Below are 20,281 nucleotides of genomic sequence, written 5' to 3' on the forward strand. Positions count from 1 at the left end.
TGAAGTTCAACGCTGAATGTAAAGTGCTGAAATGTAAATAAAACAAAGATTTACGTGGTTCGGCACTAAGGCCTACATCCACGGGGCTGGTGTTTCACTATGTATTGAATGATTACAAAGATAGTCGAATGACTTTAGAGTATACATAGGTCTGCGGAAGTAGGGGGATTACTTACTCTTCCTATTTCTCTCTCCTATATTCTCCTATAATTGCTCTGGATTGGTCGACCTCTTCTCTCTTAGTGGAGAGGGGTATTTATAGGGTTGGAACATGGGTCCTACTTCTGAGGTGCCGTTGCAATATTATCTTCTTGTGCTTTGTGCCCATTACGTAGAGGTCTTCAGCATATGCTTCGGCCTGAGCTTGAATACGAAGGGTTATCCTCGCCTCTTCCACGAGCTGATTGACACGTGTATATCTCTTTGGTATTTAATGCGGGTAGATGGATGTATGCTCGTGTCAGACAAGTGTCTCTTTGTCTGGTCACATCTGTGTCAGTCAAACTTCCTCTCAGCCGTTGATCTGGGATCTTTCTCGGGATTGGGTGTATTCACACCCAAGGGGTATTATCTGGTGCTCCTCTAAGCCATCATACCTCTGTGATCCTCTGTCCCTGACCGTCAGATCTGCTGACCGGTGGCATCTTCTGATGAGATGCTTGTTATCATGTTTTGATATCTCGTTTTGCATGCCTTCCACGTGTCTCTTTCTGTACACGTGGTGGATGATGAAAGGTGTACATACAATTTTCCCCTCTTCTTCTGACTTGGGCGCATTTTGCTATTTAGAAGAAGAAAGGTCGTCCTACACGTTTTATCTCTCCTGAAATAACTTTCCCTATAAATATGGGCATGTTTCCCACTTTGCATTAACTTTCCCCATAACTACTCCTTGGTACGAGGGACAGTTATCGTCTTCTCTAGCTTCATAAATAGGAAAGAGAATGTGAAAAAAACTTTTATCCTCTTCTTGTCAGTGTTCATCCTCTTCTTGTTTTCTATTCTTGTTCTTTAGTCATTTATTATCGTCATTCTTGTGAGGAAGATAACAACATTCAATTTTCTGTCTCTTTCGCTCTCGATTGTTGTTGCCCCTGTATCGCAGACAACTAGCTTTTGATATCTTCGATCCTCCTTTCTTCGACTGCGGTTGGTGCTTGTCGTCCTCTTCTATACAGGTATGGGGTTTTTCATTAGCTTCTCATCATTGATTTATCTATGTATCTACCCGTTTGTTTCCTGCTGCTGTATTCTTGGCTTTGTGATGAAGAAAACACATGTCGAAGCATATATGCTTTCCCCTGTTCTTTGTTACAAAGTCTGTGAGTCGGTATTTAAGTATTATCCCTGGAGTTTGATGGAGTATTTCTGGTTATTTTTAGTTCTTAGGGTTTTTAATGTTTATCCGGATGAACCATCAATTATGGGTTTTTTGATCTTTAGTGATCTCCTCGTATTCTTCTCTAAAATGTTTTTGTGTTTCCTTGTAGATATGTCTGATCGTCCGCGGGATCCTTACCAAACCCCACCGTCTAGTCCGCCAAGATCCCCTCCGCGTCGAGATTCTGACAGATCTCCACTTGGGGAAGGTCCTTACAAGTCTTCGCAATCGGATCCTCGGGGTCATAGGGTTTCATCTTCCTCTGGTGCGAAGGTTGTGCCTACTAAGAAAGGGGATGTGCCGAAAGGTCCTTCTGGGTCTAGGTATGCTGTCAACCGTGCCCCTTATCGTCCTCGTTAAGATTCTAGTAGTGCGAAGTCTCCCCCTCTTGATGACTCTAGGAGTACGCGGTCTCCTCCTCCTCGTAATGAAGCATTGGACCCCTTCGTTCTATGGCTCCTCCTTCAGTGCCTCCACAGAAATCTTTGCCGTCTCCTCCTACGGTTTCTTTCAAAGGGAAGTACTCCAAGGGTACTATGTCGAGGGCTGATCCGTCTAAAAATCTTCCTTCTAAAAGGAAAGCTTCGGAATTGAGCCCTACTTCTGATTCCGCAGACGAAGAAGAAACTGTCCCCGTGATACGCAACATTTCAGTTGGTAAGAAGAAGGTCACTTTCAAGCATATTGATCTTGAGATGTTCAAGGAAAAACATGAGCTTCAAGCTTTTGAGGTTCGCTTCTATGCCCCTGACGATGATATCACTTACGAGCTCCTTGCTAAGTATCAGTTTGACGAGTTTCATCTATTGACTACGGTTGGAGCCTTTGAGGCGGGTCTCATGTTGCCCCTATATAAGTCGGGTGACTCCTTTTATTATGACATGTTGTCTAGTTGCAAAGGCTCTTCCACAAACACTCATAATCGTTCCGTGTCACAACTATCTGGGAATTATCTTCGTTCACTGAAGGAATGTTACCTGCGAAGCAAGGGAGAGACTATGATGACCTGCTATGTTCCAAATCCTGCTGAGAGAGAGTGGTACACTCCTCAGAATTTTAACAGTTCCTTTGGGGATTACGTTAACAGTAGAAACCGTAAGCCGTGGAGTGTTAGTATTCGTAATATTGCTGCTCCTCGTGGTGAAATTCGTCTTTTGAGTGAGGTGAGTGATGCCAAGCTGAAGTATGTTCCTGGTACTGAGGGATCTGCTAAACGGAAACTCTTTCCTGCTCGTGAAAGGATTAAGCGTGACCATGATTATGAATGGCATGCTACTGTTATTGAGGTAGTTGGTCCTTGGGCTTATGGTTGGATTCCTGGTTCGCACGGTTGGCGTCCTTCTGAAAACAGCAAGCCTCGTGAAACTCCTCCTGATCGTTATGGAGATTTCTGTCCTTGGCGTCCGAATTTCGCGGGCATGAATTTTCCTTACGCTCTTGATGTCGTTTATGGAGATGAGGAGGAGGGTTCTGGTGCTACCCATCCACCGAAGAGTGCTGCTGCTGCCAAGGTATAGTTTCTTCTTATATTCTCTATTCTATTTGCCCCTTTTTCCTTGCTTGAAATAATTTTCATTTTTGAAGTGAGGGAAAAAAGTGAGCCTTTGTGGTGATGTGCACTGGTTTGTAAGTGTCGAAGAAGAAGAAACTTGGACCCAAACAATCTTCTACTGTGGTTACCGGTGAGGCTGAGGTTTATGAGGAGGTTACGAGTCCTGTAAACGAAGGGTATGCTGAGGATGAAGAAATGTCCGATGGATAAGAGCGTACCGACACTTCTGACCCTGATGACGAAGGTGGTAATGGTGAAGAAGAAGTTGTCGCGGATGGTGATGGTGAAGAAGGAATTGCCGCGGGTGGTGATGGTGAGTCTGAGGGTAATATTGTCGTTGGTGGTACTGGCGGGGGTGGATATGTCCCTGTTGGCGATAATATTGTTGGTGTGGGTACTCTTCCCGTTATTTCCCCTGAATTTTCTTTTGGTAGGATATATTCCGCGGGGGAATCCTTTGATGTGAATGCTGCCATGGGTCTTGCCGAAGACTTCTCATTGCTTTCCCCAAATGATGATTGGGATGTGCTTGGGGATATTGGTAAAGAAGATGCCACCGGTCAGCAGGCTGAAAACGCCGGTGGTCATACTGAGGCTGGTGATGTCGGGACTTGCGCGAGTGAAGGGAGAACATCCAAAGGGAAGTCTGCGGTTGAATCTCCTTCAGAGGATTTCCCTTACTCGCTAATGCCTGAAGGCGAAGATGCCATTTTGGCTTGGCTTAAGAAGAAAAATCTAATGTTCGTCCCCAACCCTGCCCAGTGGTCCCCGGTGAGAAGAATTCTGACGCTTATACTCGTCAGATGATGCAAGTGTCTTCTGAAGTCCGCGTTGCTGAGATGTGGGAGAAGAATCTGAGAGCTTCAGAAGCTAACCTAGTGGTTGACCCTCCCTCCTCTGTTGCTGATATGATGTCCATAGCTGATGGGTACCAATACGGTTTTCCCCAGCAGCGTGTCTTAGAGGTAAATCCTTGTACTGATTCCCTCATAATATACGAACATTGTATTCTGCGCGATATCCGATCCCTTGGGTATACTAATGTTTGTCGTTTGTGACATAGATGATGAGGAGCGAACATTGTAACCATGTTCTATACCAATTATTTAAAGCAAAGTCTTTAAAGTTGGAAGCTAAGCTTCGTCATAGAGAAGAAGAACTATCTGCGGCCGAGATGGAAATAAGTGAACTGAAGGGTCGCCTGAAAGAAAATGAGCGGCTGGGTAATGCCGAGGAGAGTCTCCGTTCGGAACTTGCTATAGTCCGCAACGAATTAGAGCAAGCTCGCAAAAATGTATCGTCCCTCACAGGTTCGTATTTTTTATTGGTCTTTTACTCCTCGTGATTCCCTATTTGTACTTTGGTGTTCTGTCTCAGTCTCCCCACCCTATCTTCAGTGGGTGGAGTCCCCGAGATCACATGGATTCAGAAAGAAAGGGAACGACAGAAGTCCCACATTGCAGAGTTCGTGGGTAAGTTGAAAAGTGAAGCCGTAAAGTGGAATGCTCGTGCTGATGAGCACAACGCCTTAGCAGCTGAGTGGCGTGAAAAGCGAACACTGATGGTTGATATGCAAAATAAGTACAATCATGACCGTTATGTATTTAATGGTACGCTGCTATGGACGCGTGAAAACCTGCGTGAAGCTCGAGGACATGCTTCGGATTTAGAGGCTAGAGTGCGCTTTTTGGAAGGAGAGTTACAACAGGCTCGTTCTTTCTTAGGCCCCGGGGTTAGGGATAATATGCTGCATCTTTCCGAGGAAAGAGATAATGCTAGGGCTGAGGTTGGTGCTCTTAGTAAAGCCCTAGCAGCGTCTCGAGATGATGTTGCTCGCCAAGTGGAATCTGAAAGAGATCTTGAAGTGAATGTGCATCGACTCCATAAAAGGATGGGGGAGATGAATGAAGAAGTCAACCATCTTCGTCACTTGGATTCAATGAAGCAGGTAGACTTAGACGCGAGTCAATTTTCTCTTACGAACCTTCAAATGGATTATAAGAAACTATCCGACGAATATGAATTTCTTGATGAGGCTCGGGACGCAGTTGTTAATGAGTATGAAGAGGCTTTGGATAATGTCGAAGGTATAACCTCGTTTTATCGAGTGTGATTCTGTTATTTCTTCGTTTTAACCCCTTGGTATTTCTTGTTTTCAGCACTCGAGGGACAGCTTCACGCAGCAAATGATGAGCTTAAAAAAACTCAATCTGCCTTAGTGCAGCAGGAAGGACAAGACAACTATTTCAAAGGGTTGGCCGTGTCTTGTGAGGAAGCAGCGGAGATTGCCTCCAAAGAGGCGGAACGCCTATCTGCATTGCTGTCTCAGGCCAACCAGCGGAGCGCTGTTATCACTTATAAAGCTCGATGTCAGTTGGCTGAAGAGACCAACAAAGTCCTAGATAAGATTGAACTTGATCTTAAAGTCGAACATGGTCTTGTCAAGAATTATCCGCGTCGTCCCCTTCCCGCGCCCTTGCCTGGTTCTTCTGGGCCTTCTTCAGGTGGTAGCGTACCTTCATATCGCAGAGACAACCCTGTTGATGGAGCTGTATCATCCAAGTAGGTTTCTTTAATTAGTCGTAGAAAGTTGATCCTTGTTGATTATATAATTTCGGATCATTTTTTGATGTGTTTCCTGCTTTATCTTATTTGCTGAACTTGTAATCAACTCTTTATGAAATGGATCATCCTTTTGGCATACCTGCGTTATCAATTCATCTTTATTTTAAGTATTGTGAAGTGTTAAACTAGAAATAACTTGCTTTGTAAAAAGTTGAGAGTGTTTGGGCGCGACACCGAAGGTAAATACCTTCGTGATCGTCTTGAGATCTATCACCCCGATGGCGAATCCTGGGCCAGAGGATCCCATAACTGTGGGGGCCGAGGCAGCGTTCTAGGATATGGGATGCTTATTTGAAGTATTTACATGCACCCATTCTGTCGACCCGTTGCCTTAAAATTGGTTGGGTATCTCTTTATGCTGGGTGCCTTCCCCCTGGTCTTACACTCATAGACACTGATAGGGGAGCCCTGAGAGATTGTAGATTAACTACTTTGCCCAATATTGTTAATTTATTATGTAATGTACATGCGTTCACCCAGCGGTCCTTTTGACCATTTCGTTTGCTTGAAGATTTCCCAAAAAGTTTGTTTGATTGATAGGTTGAGGCCTTCTACTCCTCGTCCAGAGATAAAACACATGTAAAGCGGTTACACTGCCTTCTTCTTCTGGTATTCTTCACGCAGATGCAAAGCTGCGCTGCTCCTATGGGTAGTACGGTTTGAGCCATTTAGCATTCCAAGGGTGCCGGAGGACCTCGCCTTTGAGATTGCGAAGATAGTAGGAACCGTTTCCCGCAATGTCGTGTATTATAAAAGGTCCTCCCCATTTAGGTGCTAACTTTCCCCATTTCTTCTCTCGTTGATACTGCGGGATTGTTCTTAGCACATACTGCCCTTCTACAAAATTTCGAAACTTAACCTTTTTGTTGTACTCTCTCGCTAATCTCCATTGATAATTTTCCATCTTTTGCAATGCTGCTTCCCTCCTTTCTTCCAGGTCGTCCAGTCTCTCTAACATCATGTCTGTTGTGAGATTTTTCTCCCATGCTTCGGTCTTTGTGGTTGGCATGAGGATCTCTGTTGGGATGACTGCTTCAGCTCCATAAGTGAGGAGAAATGGGGACTCCCCAGTGGCAGATCTTCGTGTTGTCCTGTATGCCCATAATACATTGTGTAGCTGTTCACACCATCGCCCCTTGTGTTCGTCTAATTGATTTTTGAGGATAAGGGAGAGGGTCTTGTTAGTAGCTTCCGCTTGTCTGTTGCTTTGAGGGTATATGGGGGTGGACTTGTTTTTCCTTATTTTGAAAGTGTCGAAGAGCATGTCTATGTTTTTCCCCTGTAATTGTTTACCATTATCGGACACGATTTCCGCTGGTATGCCGAACCTGCAAATAATGTTTTGGAATATGAAAGTAAACACGTCCACGTCTCTGATCCTGGCTAAGGCTTTGGTTTCCACCCATTTACTGAAGTAGTCCGTGGCTACTATCAAAAATCGTCTTTTCCCTGATCCTTCGATGAAAGGCCTAACGATATCTATGCCCCATTTTGCAAATGGCCACGGACTATCCACAGAATTCAACGTTGTTTTTGGCGAAACACTGACATTCTTCACATCGTCGGGACATTCTTGCAGCATCTTGTATCATTGTGGGCCAGTAATATCCTTGCATTTTTGCTTTGTCGGCTAGTGATCTCATGCCGCTATGATTCCCTGCGTCACCATAATGGATGTCGTTTAGAATTCGATGCCCTTCTTTCTTGGATAAGCAACGTAATAACGGTTTGAGGAAAGATTTCTTATACAGGACCCCATCCCGAAGATCATATCTTCCTACTTTGGAGAGTATTTTCCTGGATTGTTTATGATCCGCGTGTAAGGTTCCATCCTTGAGAAATGCATGGATCATCATTCTCCAATCATCTTCGTTGTTGAAATCTTCGTCTTGATATGCTCTTGACAGGATATCTTATTCGTCAAAATCATCACGGATGTCTTCTCCCACCTGATCTTCGATATTTTCTTCCACTGTATCTTGATTTGTAGCAAAGGAAAATTGTGATGCAATCGAAGGATCGTATACCCTTGTTATTTTGATAGCTTCGATACTCTTGTCCTTCAGCATGGATGATATATATGCTAGGGCATCCGCGTGCCTGAGATCCCTTCTGCATAAGTGCCGGAACTTGATGTTCGGAATTTGTGATGCCAATGTTTGGACCAAGGCCATGTAAGCTGAGAGGGTGTCGTCGTACACATTGTATTCGATCCCTATTTGCCGTATGACAAGCTGCGAATCACTTGTCAGTCTTACATCAGTTACCCCCATATTTATTATCAAGCGGAGGGCATGTACGACTGCCTGGTATTCGACGATGTTGTTAGTATGTTCTTTGAATTCTAACCTGAGTGCCTGTACGATCCTTTATCCAGTTGGGGTAGTGATGACAATGCCTATTCCTGCCCCTTCCTTATTTTTTGAACCATCAAAGAAGACTTCCCATTGTCTTTGACTCGCGGGTTCGAGGACATCAACTGGATCCTTGATTTCCTCGTCGGCTTCTGGTATTCCCCTAATCTCTTCATCGTTGTCCAGGGGGAGGTCTGCTAAGAAATCCGCCAATACTTGGGATTTTTGGGAATGTTGAATTTCATGAATGATGTTGAATTGGTCCAGGTGGGTGTTCCACTTGGATATTCTACCTACTTTTCCCGCGCTTTTGAGGACTGCTTCCAGTGGTGCTTTGCATGGGACGCGGATGAAGTGAGTTAGGAAATAGGTTCTCAGCTTTTGAGTAGCCCATACTAATGCCAGGATGAGTTGTTCGATCTTCGTGTAATTCCTTTCCGCAGAATTGAGGGTCTTGCTGACATAATAGATAGGCTGTTCTATCTTCGTATTGGTTTTGACCAACACTGCGCTAACTGCGTCTTCTGTCGCTGCTATGTACAATTCCAAAACCTCATCAGGATCAGGCTTCTGCAGGATTGGAATTGAATCCAGGTATTCCTTGATTCTTTGGAAGGATCCTTCGCATTCTGCGGTCCATTCAAACTTACTCCCTTTTTTTGAGAATATTGAAAAAATGTTTGGATTTGTCCGAGGATCGGGCAATAAATCTACCCAAGGCTGCTAAGGACCCATTGAGGTTTTGCACTTCTTTTAAATTCTTCGGAGATGGCATTTCCACTATGGCATGAATCTTCGCGGGGTCTACCTCAATACCTCTTTTTGTTACCAGATATCCGAGGAATTTCCCTAAGGTGACACCGAAGGTGCATTTTTCTGGATTTACTTTCATGTGATGTTTCCTCATTGCTTATAAAATATCTCTCAGGTCCTGGTGGTGATCTTTGCGCAGTCTAATTTTGACGAGCATGTCATCAACGTAGACTTCTAGGGTACTACCAATCCATGGCCTGAAGATAACATCGACCATTCTCTGGTAGGTTTCCCCTGCGTTTCGAAGTCCAAAGGGCATTCTAGTGTAGCAATAAAGGCCATGCGGGGTGTAGCATGCTGTGTGTAGTTGATCTTCTTCTGCCAGGGCTACTTGGTTGTAACCAGAATATCGTTCCATGAATGACAGCTCTTCGTACCCTTCCACTGCTTCAACCAGTTGATCTATGCTCGGTAGGGGATAACTGTCTTTTGGAAATTCCTTGTTGAGGTTAGTAAAGTCGATGCATATCCTAACCCCTCCATTTTTCTTAGGAACGATGACCATGTTGGAGATCCATTTAGGTTATTTGACTTCCTTGATGAAGCCTGCTTCTAGTAGTTTTCGAAGTTCTTTTTTTACTGCCTTATGATACTCTGGTGTAACTTTTCTTATTTTCTGCCTGAAAGGTGGCGTGCCTGGTTTGATGCGCAGCTCGTGTTGGATTATTTTTTGATCAATCCCCGACATGTCTCCTAACTTCCAGGCGAATACATCCGCGTATTCTTTAAGTAATTTGGTTAAGGAATCTTCTCTTTTTTCGTCCATTATGGTCCCTACTTTGATCATCTTCGGGTCTTCTTCCGTTCCTATGTTGATTTATTTTACGGACTCCACTGGTGTGAACACCGGCTTCGGGTCCCCAAGGACTGGGACGTTATTTAATTGCTATTTGGTATGTTTCTGTCCTTCGTTGGATGCTGAAGTACTTGCCTTTGTGTTAAGGACATTATCATCTTTTTTCAAGCCCTTCCCTGCGGTTTTCTCGAGGAACAGGTCTATGGCCTTTTCTTTCGCAGCTTCTTTATTTTTGATCCTTCGGGTTTTTTGCTGCTCTTCATGTTCGTTGTTGATACGATCCTGAGTGTCCTGGCACTCTTGTGCAGAGACCCGATCTCCCTTGATTTCCATTACTCCCTCGGCTGTAGGGAACCTGAGATATTGGTAGTAAGTTGCTGCCACTCCCTTGAGTTTATGTACCCACTTTCTTCCAATAATGGCGTTATAGGGGGATGGGGCGTCTACCACGCTGAATCGTGTTTCTACTTTCATGGGCCCGACGTTCAGCTGCAACACGATGTCTCCCAATAGCTTTGTGAGCGCTCCGTTGAACCCGTAGATGGTGTAATAAGAGGTCATCAGCTGTTCATCATGGAGCTTCATTCGTTTGAAGGCGTCGTAGAATATAACGTTCACTGAGCTCCCCCCGTCGATGAGGATCTTTTTGAGGTTACATCCGGCCACTGGTAGTGTGAGGACCAAGGGATCGTTATGGTCTTCCATATCTTCTTCGATATCTTCAGTACCGAAGATGATAGGTGCGTCCATCCACTCTTCGTGCTCGTCCACCTCTACGCCATCAATCTTATATAATTCGCAGTGGTCTTCGAATTGCTTTCGTAGCCTCTTTCCTATCTGCGCTGTAAGTGAGGGCCCTGCGGCTTCGGAACACGAGATGGTGTTGATTGTGCGGTTTCCCTCTGGAAGTTGGACTTGCTTGGTTCGTTTGAATCTGTCCTCGGTGACTTCCTTTCGTATGTATTTCTTGAGTTCGCCAGCATAAATCAATTTTTGGACCATTATATTGAGGTTTTTGCATTTCTCGGTCTGGTGTCCATTGAAGCAATGATACTCACAGTAATCTTTAGACTTCTCGGTCCTTGGGGGATGTTTTCCCTTAGACCGCGACCACCCCAAAATTTCCCTTCCTTTGATCTCTCGCAAGATCCGAGCGTAGCTAGCATTGAGCTTCGTGTAAACCTGATCTTCGAATTTTTGATCGTCTTTTCGTCGTTCATCTCTTCGTTCCTTCATCTCTTCGTTCCTTCATATCTTCGTGCAGTCGTTCCACTGAGCTATTTCTTTTAGCCCCGCTGGTTTATTCTGCGGAATTGGTATGGTGAGACCTCTGCGTTTGTGCCCTCGGGTTCTCACGCTGGATTTCTTCAAGACGAGCATACTTGTCAATAATTATTCGAAGATCTCCTTCTGTCTTAAGTACGCTTCCGTGGATCTCAACAAATAGTGGACTCATTAGGTCTAATCCCCACTTGTAGCAGTTGATGCTTACTACGGGATCCACACTCCCTATGGCTTGGCAGATCTTGTGCCATCTGTTGGTGTATTCCCTCGTGTTCTCCTTGTAACCAATTTCTAGAGAAAAAAGTCTATCCATTCCGGTGTTGACAGCTTTGTTGTACATGTAGGTTCTCAAGAATTTCTCTGCGAGTTGATCGTAGGAGTTGATGGAATCAGGTGGCAGGTTGTCAAACCAAGACAAAGCCGATCCCTTCAGACTTGATGGGAAATACCTACAGAGGACGGCGTCGTTTTGACTCCATCGGGCTAAGATACGATTATAATACCAGATATGTGCCGCGGGATCACTGGATCCGTCATAGCATTCAAAAGTTGGGACATGGCACTTTAACGGAATGAGGGTATTTGCCAGGCGATGAGTTAGGGGCGTGGAGTTAGCTTCTTTCATCACCTCTTCAAGCCTTCTTCCGTCTTGTCTGGATTTTAACTGCCTGATCTCAGCCATCATCTCATCAAGCAGCTCTTCCATTGCGCGGTAATGTCCCACGTTCTCATGCTCAGTTGAGCGTTTCTTTCTTCGAATTTCACTGTCATAATAGTCCAAGTCTTCGGCGGCATATTCCGGATCGGATGCACTGCTTCCCCTAGCGGCGTTTGCTAGGATGATTCTTCGGTCTCGATTAGGCTCTGGTGCCTTAGAATTTGCTTCATCCAGTTGTTGGCTAGTCTTCGTGCTTTGGGCAATCCTATCTTTCAAGTCTTGGTTCTCCCTGGACAGAAGAGATATTGCATCTGCGTAGACCTGCTGGCTCTTTTTCAATTCTTCGAGCTCTACCATCAGTCGGTGGGACTGGTTTGATCCCTGATTGGGAGTTCCGGCTTGTACCCCTACGGCCATAGTTCCCCCTTCGTCTACTGTGTGTATTAAGAGTGGTAGAGGATCAGCTTCAATTGTTGGTATCTCCAAGTTTGGTCCCCCCGGTTGAGCTTCCACCCGCGGTACTAAAACCACTGGTATGGTTTGATTCTGACCGTTGGTTGACGGCATTCCTAAAACTGGTGGATGTGCAGGATGATGTGTCATAGATTTTGCCACCCCTTCTCTTTGTTGATGGATTTGGTTTGAAACCAAAGTATTGTTAGCTTCTGTAGCCTGGAGGGCCGCAACAGTTGTGTTGTTCTTTGTGGCTGCTTCTTTGATAGCCGCGGCTGCAATGGAGTTAGTGTTCATAGGTGAGATAATTTCCGCAGCATCCTGCCTCTGAGTAGCTGTTTTAGCTTTGTCTCCTTTCTTCTTGCTTCGGGTCATGACCGGGGTAATCCTCGGTGTCTCCTTTGATGAGGCTTTGGTTTTTCCTGCCTCTAGTATCTTTTCCATTTTTAGTCCTTTTCTGCATAGGGGAATAAATAAAGAAAACCAAATATATCCACGAGGATCGGGTTAGTGCCATTCATATACGCAAAATTTGTAGAATAAAAGAAAATGAGCTGCCCAAGGGCCTTAATAAAAGAGAAACATAAAGACTCCATCAGTCTAGTTTTCGCAATACAAATCCTCTAATAAAAAATCATGGACCTTGTTTTCAGACTACTTTTGAAAAGGAAAACTCTTGAAAAGGTAGATCCGTAGCGAGAACTCATGAATCTGGATTATTAAGTCTTAGTTTTAAAAGAAAAACGCCTCACGTGCAAATCTGTGATAGATAGTCGTGGATTTGTCTGCTTTGAAATGGTGTTTGTGAAAATGAAGACCATGAACCCAGAATAAAAAAGGTTTTGAAAGAACGCTGAACCCAGAATAGGGCACAACCATAATGCGCGTTTAAGGTGAAATCACAGGATAAGATAAATCTTTTACCGGGACAAAGTCCCTGTTTCTAGCGCCAGATTGTGAACACATAAATCACGAAGCCATCCACGTGTTCACAAACAATATTCGCATACATTCTAATTCTAAAATTGTGCGTCGTATGTGTAAAGAGGATGATTATATCGATTCATCGACTCAAAGCCTTCGAGCTTGTCATTGTCTAGTCGAATATTATCATAAATAATGTTCGTATAAAGTAATAAGCAGAGAATCAAGTATAAATGTAAAGCATATGAAGTTCAACGCTGAATGTAAAGTGCTGAAATGTAAATAAGACAAAGATTTACGTGGTTCGGCACTAAGACCTACATCCACGGGGCTGGTGTTTCACTATGTATTGAATGATTACAAAGATAGTCGAATGACTTTAGAGTATACATAGGTCTGCGGAAGTAGGGGGATTACTTACTCTTCCTATTTCTCTCTCCTATATTCTCCTATAATTGCTCTGGATTGGTCGACCTCTTCTCTCTTAGTGGAGAGGGGTATTTATTGGGTTGTTACGTGGGTCCTACTTCTGAGGTGCCGTTGTAATCTTATCTTCTTGTGCTTTGTGCCCATTACGCAGAGGTCTTCGGCATATGCTTCGGCCTGAGATTGAATACGAAGGGTTATCCTCTCCTCTTCCACGAGCTGATTGACACGTGTATATCTCTTCGGTATTTAATGCGGGTAGATGGATGTCTGCTCGTGTCAGACAAGTGTCTCTTTGTCTGGTCACATTTGTGTCAGTCAAACTTCCTCTCAGCCGTTGATCTGGGATCTTCCTCTGGATTGGGTGTATTCACACCCAAGGGGTATTATCTGGTGCTCCTCTAAGCCATCATACCTCTGTGATCCTCTCTCCCTGACCGTCAGATCTGCTAACCGGTGGCATCTTCTGATGAGATGCTTGTTATAATGTTTTGATATCTCGTTTTGCATGTCTTCCACGTGTCTCTTTCTGTACACGTGGTGGATGATGAAAGGTGTACATACATTGGAAAAATACAATCAGAAATCTAGTTAAATGTATCTGACAGAGATTTTCCCGTCGTGAAACATGCATGCCGGATATCTCCATACACGCAAATGTAAGACTTTGTGCGCACCTGCCTGTTCCTCCATCCTTGGACTGTCTGTTGGATACAGACCACTCAACTGCTCAAGCACACTTTTCCGATTTTCCACTGTATGTTATATCTCCAAACTTTTTCTCAACTCCAGATTCATATCCTTGACCTGGGTTGCACATACGCAGACACTACAAACTTATCAAAAAATTAGGACGCTGATACGTATATACATATTTTATTTATATATATAATCATGTATTTATATAGTAAAGTCAAGTGTTTCGATCCTAAAAATTAGAAAATAATGGTACATGTGTATAAATTTCAAAAGTAAAAAAGAGATAGTATGTGTATACACGTCGAAGATCAAGCAATCAATCACTATTAAACACATGGCACAATTAAAATGCATTATTAGAACAACACATGCCCAAACAAGGATATACATGACGTCATTTCCAGTTACAAAACCCTTATAAAGACCTAAATGATTGTTTGTCTTTCTTCGTTTAGTTAATGATAGTAAAAATAAAGGAAAAAATTTAAATGAAAAAAAAAAGAACGCTTCAAACCCGAGTCATAAGTGCGTCCAAAGCAGACGCGCGCATGACACGTATATTGGTACGTCGGACACGCGTCATGTCAACGTCCCACGTGCATCCTTTGTCCGACACGAGTCAGACACAGACACAGCTCGAAAAATGCAGCGTGTGTGCAACCCAGTCTTTGACTCTATGTTTTTGAATCTGTGATGCACCTCAGATTGAGTCATCACTTTTTAGATTTTAATCGATTGATCGATCCCTATATTTTCTATATGAATAAATTCACTAAACTAAGATTAATTTATCAAAACAAGCAAGCTAGAAAGATAGAAACCAATGCCAAAACCAAAAACTGGAGTGTATAAGAGACTTTAGAGCTAAATTGTCGGCAAATCAAACCGATCAAATATAATAGGACTATACTTAATTTACTGTATATTCTTGATCCAACTACCAGATCTTGAAAAAAATTGAAAACGACCAATCAAATCAGAATGCATCTGGCAGAGCAGAGACTTTCCATCGTGATACATGCCCATACATATAAATAGGGAATTTTGATAACGGAAAATGGATCATTTGTCCAAATATTTTTAAAACATGGTTCAAATGGACGAGTAAAAATTAGTGTGGGTGAAATGGATACCAAAAAAATAGCAAAGATGAAATTGGATTCATCTTGACTTAAACTTAAAATATAGTAAGGATGAAACTGGATGCATCTGATGTAAATTAAACATAAAAAAAAAGTATTTGAAAAAGTATTAGAAACTGTTTACATGTTATTTTTAAATTTTTGTCCATTTAAACAGTATCAAAATCTAAATGTCATTTTCACCCAGGAATTATTGATTTTGGTCTTTTTAACCAATTTTGTATTTTGATAAAGTATCCCCGATTTTTGATATCCAAAAAATAAATGCCCCCGTTTTTTTACAATTTGTTAAAGTGCTCTCACGTTAGTTTTTCCATCTAGTGTTAGTTAAGTCTAATTTATTTTACATATTTTCCCTTTATTTATTCCCACATTGATTTTATACATCATTTTTCAGGCTTTTCGAGTCCGGTTCAGGATCGTTACACTGCTTTCAGGTTCGTTACCTCATTCCCCAAATAGGGTTCATCATCTCAAGTGTTTTGGGGTTTTTAGTTGGAAGAAATCGACCGTCTACGACATATTTTTAGGTTCGTCGAGCCGGTTCAGGATCGTGACAATGCTTTCAGGTTCGTCGAGTCCTGTTCAGGATCGTTACACCGTTTTCAGGATCGTCGGAACATGTACCCTCCCCTCCAAGGAGATGTAGTTCAGGGGTAAATAGGACTTTTAATCGGAAAGATAACTGCCACCTAACACTTAACTGGATGGAATTTGTCTTTTGAATAAAACGGGATACTTTAACAAATTTCAAAAAAACGGAGACATTTTTTTAGTGTAATGTGAAAAATATGGGTACTTTATCAAAAAGCCCTTATAAATATATACACATCCATACACGCCAATGTAACAATCTGTGCACAGCTGCTTAAGTGTGGGTTTTTTGCTTTCTAGGTGGTGCTTCGTGCCTTGTAAAACAAAAAATGGGTACCATGAGCTAATAATTAATTGTATATATGGTATTGTTGTATTGTGGTTAAGCTGCTCGTCTGTAAGGTGGTTAAACACGTTACAAATTGTATGTCGAGGTTAAGCTTCAAATCTTCAACTGGGCTAAATTCTCCGATTGTGTGTCTGGTATTGTGGTTGGTGATGGTATCACCAAATGGAGGGAACTTTTCTTTTGATCCCCTTCTATTCGCTTGGGTTTTTCTGGTTGGTTTAGTTGCTGGTCTGTTTCCTTCCTATCTAGGGGTGAGCAACGGACGGACGGTTGCGGATTAGGGGTCACCCGCAACCAAACCGTCAAAGTTGCGGATTTGGAAATTCAAACCGTGACCGGCCCAATCATCCGCGGATTTGCCCTTTGCGGATCAGCGGATTTTGCGGGCCGGTTGCGGATTAACCGCGGATTTGATCACAAGAATCATCAAAAAAAACTAAGTGTAGAAATTAGAAAGTTACAAACTAGAGTGCAGACGTTTTTTTAACACAAAAGAGTTATAATTCAGTAATTCAAAAGCAACAATAGACATAAGATAGTTAACAGCTAACACAAAAGAGTAGTAATTCAAATGCAACAAGTCTGGTGCCAAGCCATATGAATCTCTGATGCCAAAAACTGAAAAAGAGACCTTGGATTCAATCCGTGATAGATATGTCTGGAATTTCCTGCAAGATTTCTACCGCATCTGTAAAATGAGGAGTTATAGATAATCAGTAAACACTATAAGGCAGATATAAGGCAGCAATAAACAAGAAGAAACAAAAACCAATCAGCATTGGTTAGTAAAGACCATTTAAAAGGGCTGATCACAACTAGACCGCAGACCCAATCGACATTGAGGAACAACAAGCCAGAGTTTTAAGATTGATTATGACTAATCAAATTCCAAGGAGACTAATAGAAAGTTATGCACGCAGACCCTATAATGAACTGATCAGGTCACATTTGCACACAAAAAGTTATGCCCCATAGGTCCCAAAGTTGTAGCATCACATCAAAATATAGCAAGGTTTGAAACTTCAACCAGAGATGATGGTGTAGCTGTAGATATGCTCTCGACGGTTGCCGGGTTAACTGTAGCCATGCTCTCATCAGGATCGTCAACAGGAATAGAAGGTCCCTTAGTACTTGAAGCCATCTGCTCTCAGATTCTCCTGTTCATACCCATTGACAGTAGATATTGAAAAATAAGATTGACAGAATCAATGATGCAATGATCTATAAACTAAAAGAGTTAAAATCAACTCAAATAAGAAGGCTCACTTTTGGGATATACCTTACCAAGGGAATGCTTTCTACTCGCAACAATATGGATTAGTCAGATTGCTATTTGAAAAGGGACAAAAAAAAAGAGTAAAAATTGCGAAAGTTATCATACAGGCATGCAACTACAGTATGCAGGCACAAAAGCTCATCATTAATAAATTTGCATAAGCTGACCAATAATATGAGTTATCGATGAGTGAAGCAGTAGATCTAACCGAAACTCTCTAATGTTGGATACGATGCTAGACATGAATATAATTAGCCGAGATGTTAGGAAACCAAGTTTCAAATTCGACCCACATGCTATTCAAAAAATCTAATCTTATAATGAATACATATTAGTAGCCGCTATGTAATCATGCTACCGTTTGCAGGAACCTAATTTTGAAAACAATAACCATCTAATAAAAATGATGTACACACTGTACCCACATATGTAATACTATAAGTACTCTAAATCAGTTATCAGTATTCACATGATTTTCCATCTTGTACATGATTCACATCTTAAATACTACAGGAAATTCGGATACACTAAAGCTAAATGACTCCACCAGCAATTTTTCTCTATAAGACTATTCTTTCATATTTATAGTAAGGTATACTATTTGATAACATTTTACACAGAAGCTGTACTACTAAGCTACATACATATATGGCTACAAAGACTTGCAACATGCATAGGAGGAAAAAAATCAGTATTACAAAATGCAAATAAGAAGATATGTTACAGAATGCAGAGATAGCAACATCATACCCAAACAATTGTAGCACTGATAATACAAGCTTCACCACCTACCCAAGGATTTTAAATACTGTTCTCCTGAAGATTCTTCTCTCCAATCCGTGGATCTACCTTGTTTCATAAATAACATACATGAATTAGACAATCCACACCCACAACTGGTTTAATTTTCAGCACTGATAATGGTCTTTACCGACCAAATCACCCAAAATCTCTAAACTGGAAGAAAAAACTAATTTAAGAAAACCCTAAATCAAACATACTCAAAATTATTTTGACATCTAAGAAAATTCCAAACCAATTAAAACGAAATCAACATCACTAGAACATATAATCATCATTGAAAGTCAAAAGAAATGAAAATGAGAGAACTACTTACAGTTACTGATGCTGATGCTGCTCAGAGAAGAAGAATGAATGAGAGAACTAATTTACTGTGATGAGAAGAAGATGAATCGAAGGATATTTACTGTGAATCTGTGATGAGAAGAAGATGAATGAGAGAACTAATTTACTCAGAGAAGAAGAAGAATCGAAGGTCTCTTCCTCTGAGACTATTAGGTCTCTTTCCTCTCGAAAAAAACTGATGCTATTAGGTTTCACCGAAAGCTAAAGATGTTTATATATCAAACTCCAACTTCCCATATTGTCCTTAATACATTTACTAAATTCCCTATATGTCCTACGGTGCGGGTAATCCGCGGTTATCAAATCCCAACCGCAACCGTAACCGCACCGCGTGCGGATTTGAAAATGCACCCGTGTCCGGTCCATAACTCTTGCGGATTGGTTTTCACCCGCAATTTTGCGGACGGATACGGGTCAAATCCGCGGTTCCGGTTTTTATGCTCACCCCTATTCCTATCATCTTGCTGGCTTTTTAGCGCGCCTGTGTCTGTATTTAGTTGTGGTTTCTTCCTGTGTTTTTGGGGTTCTGTCTTATAAGTTTCCCAATTTATAAGCTTTTCCATTTCTAATATAAATCTTTTCTTTACTGAGCAAAAAAAAAAAAAAAAAAAAGCTAATAATTGATAGGCAAAAAACTGCCATTAGCTTAGCGGCAGATTAATTAGATTTCGACGAACGGGACAACAGACCCGAGTCTCCAAAGTCGTACGGTAAAATTATATTATTGGGTGAATTTTTCCGGCTTAACTTTCTTTTTTTTTACAATGTTATAAGTTCTTTAAAAACCAGGAAGAATTAAATATTTTTGGAAAATAAGTTTTTTTACCATTAAAACATTTTTACAATTTTATAAGTTCTCTAAAAATCAGGAAAAGTATGCTAATATTTTTGGAAATATATTTAAGGGCTTTTGAAAAGATTTAACATTGTTTTATGTTTTTTAATCTATATTAAAACACCTTACAATTTTATAAGTTCTCTAAAAATCAGGAAAAGTATGCTAATATTTTTGGAAATATATTTAAGGGCTTTTGAAAAGATTTAACATTCTTTTATGTTTTTTAATCTATGTTAAAACACCTAAACCTTCGACTAAATACGGACGTATAAAGTATCATTTTATTAGAGACTAACATTAGGCCACAATGACTTTCCAATTAGTCATTAGCAGGGCCGTAGCAAACAATTTGGGGGCCTAGGCAAATTTGTAAAATCAAAGTGACAAAATAGCGAAAACTTACATAAAATTATTCTTTCCAAGGCTTGAACTTCGATAAGTATGAGCTTGGTCCTAATCGGTGTAGTCGATCTCGGCTATTTCGGCCGGGATCTTGCCAACAATCTAGCTCTCGCCAAATTAAGCAGCGAGATGACCAATACCGCCTAGACAGCGGAGATGAGAGAATTTGTTCCTTATTTCCTGATAAGAATCTAATCATGTATCCACTCCCTTCTCTATTTTTGTTTCCTTTGATCGGTTCATTCCCTTCTCCTTTCATGAGACTCAGAGAGTATCAACTGAGTGAAAAAAAACAAACAAAAACAGTAACTCTAGCTCTTTTTGTTCTGTTGTTCATCAGGACTAAGATGTTTTTTCTCGGATCTCTGCTTGTTAATGGAGGTGCTTATGATTTATTTATTTTTCTATTCTTTTGTGCAAGATTGAAGTTCACAACTAATTTAATCATGAAAGAATTCACATGCAAGTTACTAAGGTTCTCCTCTTTAATTTTCTTAGGGTTTATGTGTTGTCGGTCTCATACCTAGCTAGCTTAAAATGGGGTGACTAATCCAGTTCTTCAGAAGCAT

The 20,281-nt window shown here is 41.6% G+C and overlaps 1 long non-coding RNA gene across 3 annotated transcripts; it reads right to left on the reverse strand.

Moving 5' to 3' along the window:
• Nucleotides 1-17,071: 17,071 nt before the first annotated feature.
• On the reverse strand, nt 17,072-18,626 carry LOC113353492. Of its 3 annotated transcripts, none has more exons than XR_003361329.1 (4): nt 18,444-18,626; nt 18,077-18,175; nt 17,330-17,348; nt 17,072-17,207 (listed from the first exon to the last, which is right to left on the reverse strand). It is a non-coding gene; the product is annotated as an uncharacterized LOC113353492 (long non-coding RNA). The 3 variants fall into 3 exon arrangements; XR_003361328.1 differs by having other exon boundaries at nt 17,330-17,379; XR_003361327.1 differs by lacking the exon at nt 17,330-17,348.
• Between the last annotated feature and the right edge of the window lie 1,655 nt (nt 18,627-20,281).

This window comes from Papaver somniferum, chromosome 2 (genome assembly GCF_003573695.1).
Source record: "Papaver somniferum cultivar HN1 chromosome 2, ASM357369v1, whole genome shotgun sequence".
Taxonomy (NCBI): Eukaryota; Viridiplantae; Streptophyta; class Magnoliopsida; order Ranunculales; family Papaveraceae; genus Papaver; species Papaver somniferum.